The sequence below is a fragment of the Python bivittatus genome, unplaced genomic scaffold (genome assembly GCF_059951505.1).
Source record: "Python bivittatus isolate LINGU-HERP-01145 unplaced genomic scaffold, Pbiv_v1 ctg000970_np1212, whole genome shotgun sequence".
Taxonomy (NCBI): Eukaryota; Metazoa; Chordata; class Lepidosauria; order Squamata; family Pythonidae; genus Python; species Python bivittatus.
In genome coordinates this window covers 1760426-1768776 of record NW_028277121.1, presented here as the reverse complement: position 1 = coordinate 1768776, position 8351 = coordinate 1760426, and positions in this window count along the sequence as shown.

Sequence of the window (8351 nt, the reverse complement as noted above, 5' to 3'; positions counted from 1 at the left end):
CTAGGTCTTTGTGCCCTACAGTGTATTTGTTCCCAGGCTGTTGTATCTGGGGCAGCTTTCCTCAAACCAAGGATTGTCCTTTGTTCGCAGAATGCCCAACCAGTAGGACTAATGCTATTTGGTCATTGTGGGATTCGTAATCACACTGCCTGTGCAGGACACCAGGCTGTGGAAGCTGATCCCTACTCCATGCCGTTTTATTTTGATAGTATTTTTAATTGAGCATGAAGCATTACCTTATATTGTGGGTTTACACTGTACCACAATTGTAATTGTGTATACTTGTGTGTAATTGCTACTGTATATAGCAAACCCCACACCCACTCACACTGATGTTACTTAGTTGGGTCATGAAACGTCTGCAAGCCAACAGCCAAGCTCAGAGAGCACCAAGACCCCACGGTTCAACCCCGAGCTATAGATATCCTCTTCTATTGGAAGAAGAATAGAGGTTAGCAGCCAAACTTTTAAAGGTCAGCCATTTCCGATCCCAACTCCCTGAACCCCAAAGTCACCCAACTGATCCAGTCTTCGCAAGGTAGCTTCACAGCTAAAATCTCCAGTGGGGTTATGAACAGAAACAAACACAGAGTAATTTGTAATCTTAGGGGACTTGACAAAGAAAACAGCATTGCTGCATCCGTCTCGTTTCTTTCCTAGGCTCATTATCATAATTGAAGGCCTACCTACCATTCAGAAAACCGATCTTGAATACCCCACCCCACCCCTCAATCCATCAAAAGCTGTTGAAATAGTCGAATCCTTTTCATTGGATCCCCTGTTTTGTTTTTTCCCCATTCTTCATCAACAAGGACGGTTTGGTTAGCCATCTAATGTTAAACATTAGAGGAAGAGGAAGATGGCCAATCTGTTAGTTCAAAAAGCAGTTTGCACTGGAGGGGGCAGGAGCTGCTGATTACAGCAGTCATAAGATGGGCCAAACGTAAACCCCTGCGCGCCGGCCGTCTGTTGTTCTGTTGGCAGCGCAAGGGGAGAATTAACCGTTGCTCGCAAGATTGAGATAAATTGCTTTTGTTCTTGGGGTATATTTGCTTTGTTCTTCCCGTACTGCACCTCCAGACACTGACACGTTCCATGATTGATAGCCCATGTCTAGACTGAACATTTTTCGATCTGCTACAATTATGTTCATTACACCACAATGTTTTCTAGAAAGAGGAGAGAATATAAAGTCATGACTTTCTGGATCTTTTTCTTTCCTTTGCTACTCTCTGCCTTTATTTTTATTTGAAAGCATCACTCAACACCTTTCAAAAATGCTCTTCTCATGTTATACAAGCATCCCCTCCATAGAATATCAGATTCTGTTTCATGGTTTCTTCTAGACATGAAAGGGGCGAGTCCCTAATTCCAGTTTGGCTCCTGAAAGAGATATGGACACACACACCCATCGAAATTTCTTGCAAACAGTACAGAAATATTTTGCCATTGTTTTCTTCCAGGATTTTTATGAACTTCTCAGTCTAGTTTAAATCGTTGAGATCTCCTTGTAGTCTCCCATCCAAATACTAACCAGGCCTGACTTTGCTTAGTTTTTTGAGATCACCCAACTCTGGCTAGGTGCTATTCCCTGCTATGACCTCCTAGGTGTGGCTGTTCTTTATACTGTGTTGCAAAATGCAAGTAAGCATTTATTACTGACAATGCATTCCCCAAAGAATAAAATGGGAAATATAAGGGTTAGTGTAATATTAAAGGGAAGAACAAGTTACGGTGCTTTTTGACGTCTTCTTTACTTTTGAAGGTACGTGCTTGATAGCCATGACAGTTTCCCTGAAAACCACCACTCTGCTCTTTGTATTCCTGAGGCGCTCTCTTGCCATCTGGTTTAAATAATTAAAACTTCTTATTCTTCTCTTTGCTATATTCTAACTACTAAAGCAGTTTATTTCATTAGCCCAGTGTTTCTCAACCTTGGCAACTTTAAGATGCGTGGACTTCAACTCTCAGAATTCCCCAGCCAGCCATGCTGGCTGGGGAATTCTGGGGGTTGAAGTCCATGCATCTTAAATGGCCAAGGTTGAGAAACATGCGTTAACCTCCACTCTCTCCACTTTGTAATCCAGTATTAAGAATATATATGAGGTCTTAGCAAGTCACAGCAACTAACCAAACTAGGATGATCTCAAAAAGCTAACCAGAGTCAGACCTGGTTTGTATTTGGAAGGGGGACAACCAGGAAGCCTCAAAGATTTAGAGGGGATTGACAAGTTGAGAAAATCCTGGAAGGCTATATTAGCTGTCCCATTCTGTGTCCTCAGCAAATTTGATAAGCATTCCTTCCACCTCTTAGTCCAAATCATTAAGGAAAACGTTGAAGGGTATGGAGTCCAAGTCTAAGTGCTGTAGCATTCGCTTGAAATCTTCCTGGTTTAATGAGAAGCTGTTATGAGCACTGAATAGAGCTTGCAAGCCAACTGTGGATGCACCACAGGCATGCTATCCAGACCCTATTTTATATTGATGCCTATTTATCAAACTGTTGTGGGACACTTTCTCAAAGGCTTCCCTGAAGAAAAGATATATGACATCCACAGCATTCCCACAATCTATTAAGGAAGCTACCCAATCAAAAAATGAATTAAGGTAAATTTCTACCTTATTAAATTTTGCGACGGGGTTGTTCTTCAGACATTCATCCTGGCTTTGAATACTTACTAAAACCATTAATCATTGCCTTGTTTTCAAGTTGTGTACATATCATCACTTTATCGTCTGGTCTAGAATCTGTCCTGATATCTAAGTCATACTGACTGGTCTGTAGTTCCATGGACTTTCCGTCCATCTGGTCCTGGAGTTTTGAACACAGTAAAGATTATATGGTTGCCGAGAGTCATGTACGGGCAGCCATATGAATTGAATAAATAATGTTCAGCTATTTGCATACAAGCAGATTTGCTGGAAATTGGCACTGGTTTGCGAGTAGGATCAGCACATTTCTGCCCATATGACATCACCCCGACAAGCACTATTTTTGCTAGCAAGTCATGATCCTCCAGCAATAGCAGCTATGATTCAGCTTGCTGGTAAATTGTGAGTCAGGAGCACAAAGGAATAACTGCACTTCTCGTTTTAATCTTACACAGTGTCAGTGGGCCTCCCCAAATCTAGGATCTTCCAGAACCACTGGGGTTGGCTGGAAACTCTGAGAACTGAAATCTTGATGGACTGGGGGAGCATCAGGTGGGAAAAGCTGGTATGGACCGTTCAGTCCTCCTTGGCCACATAATTTTGAATGGCTGGGAGCCGCCCTTCCCACATACTTCACATTTCCAGGACTTAGCCAATGCCTCCGTTCTTCCATTACTTGGGAAAATGAGTGAAGCCACTGCAGATTGTAGTATAGAACTTCTCAATTGCAGCACTGCTGGCTCTTAGACATGATTACCATGGTTAAAGTATGCTAAACCATCGTTTGTTAACCACATTTAATGGAACAAGCCTTAACTGGCCGAGTTCACACGATGCTAAGTTAAAATTAAGCAAGTCCCATTTTGACTTAGCACAATTGTACGGACCCAGACACTGATCTAGGAAGGCCTCACAAAACTTTTGAGCTTCTGCCTCGCTGGTGTAGAGAACACAGACTTTCACTGCCGGTAGATTAGTTTTTCTCAACCTCCCATCCTCCAGGCCTGTTGGGAGTGTACCTCCCAGAATCCCCATCAGCAAAGCCAAAACTGAGAATTCTGGGAGTTGCAGCCTGAGCCTCTTTGGACGTTTGGGTCCAACTATGGGTAGAGCCAGCAAAATAGCTCACCCTTCCAATTCCTTTTGGCCACACCGCTTCATAGGAGCATATCAAATCCTGGGTTTTCTGCTCCACTCCTCCCTTCCTGCTCACCTTGCCTTCTTTCCGCAAGTGTAACTTTCTCAGGACCACAGGAAGCCTTTCAGAGTCCAGCACCAAATCCCTTCCCTGCTCATTTCACTGACAATTCGGAGCTCTCCTGTCACTGTGGAGTTTGTCAATTGTTTTCTATGCCACTGTTAAGTATTTCTAGCTTCCCGTCGTTTGGGGAAGGCTGCTGTTGACATGGCATATTGAAAATGTGCCTTTGTACCAGTGCTTCTCAACCTCAGCAACTTTAAAATGTGTGGACTTCAACTCCCAGAATTCCCCAGCCAGCATGCTGGCTGGGGAATTCTGGGAGTTGAAGGCCACACATCTTAAAAGTTGCCAAGTTTGAAAAGCTAACCGCGTGTTTTCTGTACTGTTTGTCTTCTGTACTTCAAGGGATAACTGTGCTGTAGGACTGCTCCAGCCCTGAGTTTAAATAATTGAAATGAAATAAACAGGAAAGCTTTACCCGTTCATTTCTGCAGGTCAAGCTGTTGTTAACAGCCAAGTGCATGAGATGAACCAGGAGGCAGAGAAGCCAATCCGTATCCCGGGATCTCTTCCGCCGGATGTGCTCCCGAGTGAACAAGTGCAAGACCCCGTCCAACTGTGCTGAATTCAGCAGAACCTCATATGGTGGATCTCGCATGGATCAGAAGAATTGCTCGGGCCTGACTGGTGGACTAGCTGATGAGACTACATTGTTCAGAATGGTAAAAACAATGGTCTCTTCTCATCCTACCCGATCCAGCAGGAGGGGCGTGCTCTAAGGACCGGTGGGGCCCGGGAGGAAAGCCTGTTCTGCCATGGCACCCGCCCCTTGGAATATCATTTTTATTTTTATTTTATTTTACTTATCCAATTTGTCACTGCCCATCTCGTGAAATGACTCTGGGCGGTTTACAAAAGAGTTACAATCAATTAAAATGACCAAATTACAATCATAAACGCAAAATAAAAAGATCCAAAATAATTTCTGGGGGGAGAATGTTCCAAAGGGTGGGGGCAACGGCAGAGAAGGGTCTCCTCCTGGGCTCCGCCAACTGATATTCTCTCGCTGACGGGACCTGCAACATGCCCTCTCTGCCTGACCGGGTGGGACGGGTTGATATGACAGGGGTGAGATGGTCCCTCAGGTCACCTGGACCCATGCCATGTAGGGCTTTAAAGGTGATGACCAACACTTTGAATCGGACCCAGAAGCAGACTGGGACCCAATGCAGCTCGTATAGTAAAGGTGTTATATGCACCGTTCTTGGGGCACTTAAAATTATACGCGCAGCCGGATTTTGGACCAGCTGTAGCTTCCGGATACTCTTCAAAGGTAGCCCCATGTAGACCGCATTGCAATAGTCTAGCCGAGAGATGACCAGGGCGTGAGTGACTGACCGGAGAGCCTCCTGATCCAGGAAGGGGTGTAACTGGCACACCACAAGGAGGTGGGCAAAGGCTCTCCTGGCCACGACTGCCACCTGCTCCTCAAGCAGAAGTCGTGAGTCCAGGAGGAGGCCCAGATTACGCACCGGGTCTGTTCGGGGCAGTGCAACCCTGTCCAGAACCAAAGTCGGTAAATCAGTGTTGTCCAAACTTGGCCACTTTAACTCATGAAGTCCACTCATCTTAAAGTGGCCAAGTTTGGACAACACGGCGGTAAATCCTTGGATACAGACAGGCCTCCAATCCACAGCCACTCTGTCTTACCAGGGTTCAGCTGAAGCCTGTTGCACCCCATCCAGACCCCCACAGCCTCCAGCACCGCAAAAGGGTATCACTCAAATCACCCGGGATGGAGATGTATAACTGGGTGTCATCAGCATACTGACGATACCTCACCCCATGGTGACAGTTGATCTCTCCCAGTGGTTTCATGTAGATGTTACAAAGTAGCGGAGAGAGTACTGAACCCTGGGGCACCCCACATAGGAGGGGCTCCGAGCGGGACCTCTCGCCCCCAATCAACACTGATTGGGATCGACCTTGGAGGAAGGAAGAGAACCAGCGCAAAACGGTGCCGCCCACTCCCAATTCGGCCCAAAAGGATACCATGGTCAATGGTATCGAAAGCCCCTGAGATTAGATTGACCCCACCCCGGCTGGCTTCCATAAGGCCTTGGACTTGGTTTCGTGCCTGAGCCTGGGGAGGGCCTTGGGCGTGGGATAGATCCCATCTCCTGGCTGTGTGGATAATTGGTTACTATATGTTTTCTTTATTTACACTGCCTATTTTATGTATTTTATTTATTTTATTATAAGTCGCCTAGTCATGTAAAAGTGAGACGGGCAGCTATGTAAATCAAATAAATAAATAAGGGTCTGCGGAGCACTCCAAAGGGATCTCTGCACGTTAGGGGAGTGGGCATCAAAATGGCAGATGTCGTGCCACGTGAGCAAGTGCAAAGTGATGCACACGGGTGTCCAAAATCCTAACTACAAACTAAGGGGTTCAGAGCTAGCAGTGACCGATGAGGGAAGAGATCTTGGGGTAATGGTAAACCATTCAATGAACCCAGCATGCATTCACTGTAAAATAGGCCAACCGCATGTTAGGGGTGATAAGACAGTACTGAAAATAGAGATGCCAACATCATAATGCCCTTATAGCAGTCCGTGGTTTGGAGTATTACTGGTTGCCACACCTTAAACGGATATGGTGGAGCTAGAGAAGGTCCAGAGGAGGACAACTCAGATGGTCCAGGGGCTGGAGCAGCTCCCTCAGAGGAAAGGCTGCAACATTTGGGGCTTTTTCGGCTAGAAAGGAGGCGGAGAGGGGACATGGTTGAGATGTGCAAAATCATGCATGGCGTGGATCAAGTGGACAAGGAGAAGCTCTTTTCCCCTTCCCAAAATACTAGAAGCAGAGGTCGCCCAGTGAAATTGAATCGGGACAGACAAAGGGATTTTTTTTTACCCAGCACCGAATTCAACTTTGGAATCTGCTGCCCCGACGGGTGCTGCTGGCTGCCAGCTGGGCTGGCTTCAGAAAGCGTTGGGCCAGCTCCCGGGAGTCCCGGGGACCCGCCGCTGTCAGCCTTGGGGGCAGGTCGGCGGCCTCCGAGTCACCCGCGGGGCTTCCTGGGGCAGGCGCTCGGCCGCGGACGGAGGCCCCCGCCTGCCGGGCCAGGCGTCCGCTCCAGCAGGCCACGGAACAGCCGCCGGGCATCGATTCGGAAGGGGCGGGAGGGCTCCGGCGCATCCGAGGAACGCCCGTCTGCGGAGGCAGGCAGGCAGGGAGCCGCGGGGCGGAGGTTCGCTGGGCTCCCGCGTCTCCTCGGCCCCGTCCCCCCGGCGGAGCCGCGCCGCCTCCCCACTCACCCTCCTTCCCGAGCCGCGCCGCGCCGCCGCCTCCCGGCTGTCCGCGGCCCTCGGCGCCCCTTCCCGGACACCAGCCCCGGCAGCGAGGGGCAGGCCGGCTCGCCCGCCACGTGCCCGGCTCATTAAAGGAGTTTGAGGAGGGACCCTCGCGCCGCCGAGCGCCCCCACCCACTTTTTGCAAATCCCGTCGAAAGGGGCGACGAGTCCCTCGCTTTCCCGGCGATCCGGCGCGCCCAAGTTGCGCGAAGCGGCCCCGCTACTTTGACCGACCGGCGCTCCCGCTTCCAGGGCGAGGGTCTCCGGGGGAGCGGCGGCGCGGCGCGTGCCTGTGGCGGCGAGACCTCCGGCTCCTTGCAGGCGGGAGCGGCGAGGCGGCGAAGCGGGGCGAAGGGGCGCAGGGCAACGAGGGAGGCTGCGAGGGCCGGGCTGGTCCCTGCCCCAAGGCAAGGGGTGCCGCCATCGACTTTCCTCCCCCCCCCGCCCCGCGGCACAGTCGTCGGAAGCGACCGCGAAGGACAAAGCGCTGCCCAACTTAAGCGCGCGACCCTCCGTGAGCTGAGTGCCCAGGAGAGCGCGCAGGATCGCGCCCGTCCGCTCCCCGGGGGCAGAGAAGGGCGCCTCCGAGGGGTCCGCGATTTCGCGCCGCGCCCTGCAGGCACCGGGCTACGTTGGGTGAGGCCCCGGGCTCCGCTTCCGCGTAAAGGCGCCAACCGACGGGAGGCGCGCCCGGGGCTCCGGCTCCCCATCGCTGCGGCGCGACCCTCACCCTCGGGCGGCGAAGACGCCCCGGAGCTCGACGTGCCCGGCGATGCTCCGGGGAGCCGCCGGCCGGCAGCGCGACTGCCCAGGAAGCCGACCCGGCTGCCCCCGCTGCCCGCGCCGGGCGCCTGCCCCGGGCGCCGCGCGGGCAGGGGCGGGGGGGCGTGCTCGGCGGCGCCTCTGGCGCACTCCGCGCCGCCCCCCGCCCGGCGCGCCCGCCGCTCCCCCCCGGCCCGCTCCGATTAGCGGCTGGGGCGGGGGGGCTCCCTCGCCCGCTCCTCACCGCCCTTCTCCCTCCAGGCATTGGCGAGGCCGCCTGTCAATCACGCGCCAGCCTCCCCCAGCGCCGCGCGACGGGACCCGGGCGCGCGGTGCCACCATCCAGCCCAGCCGCGGCGACAGACGGCGCCGGGAGAGC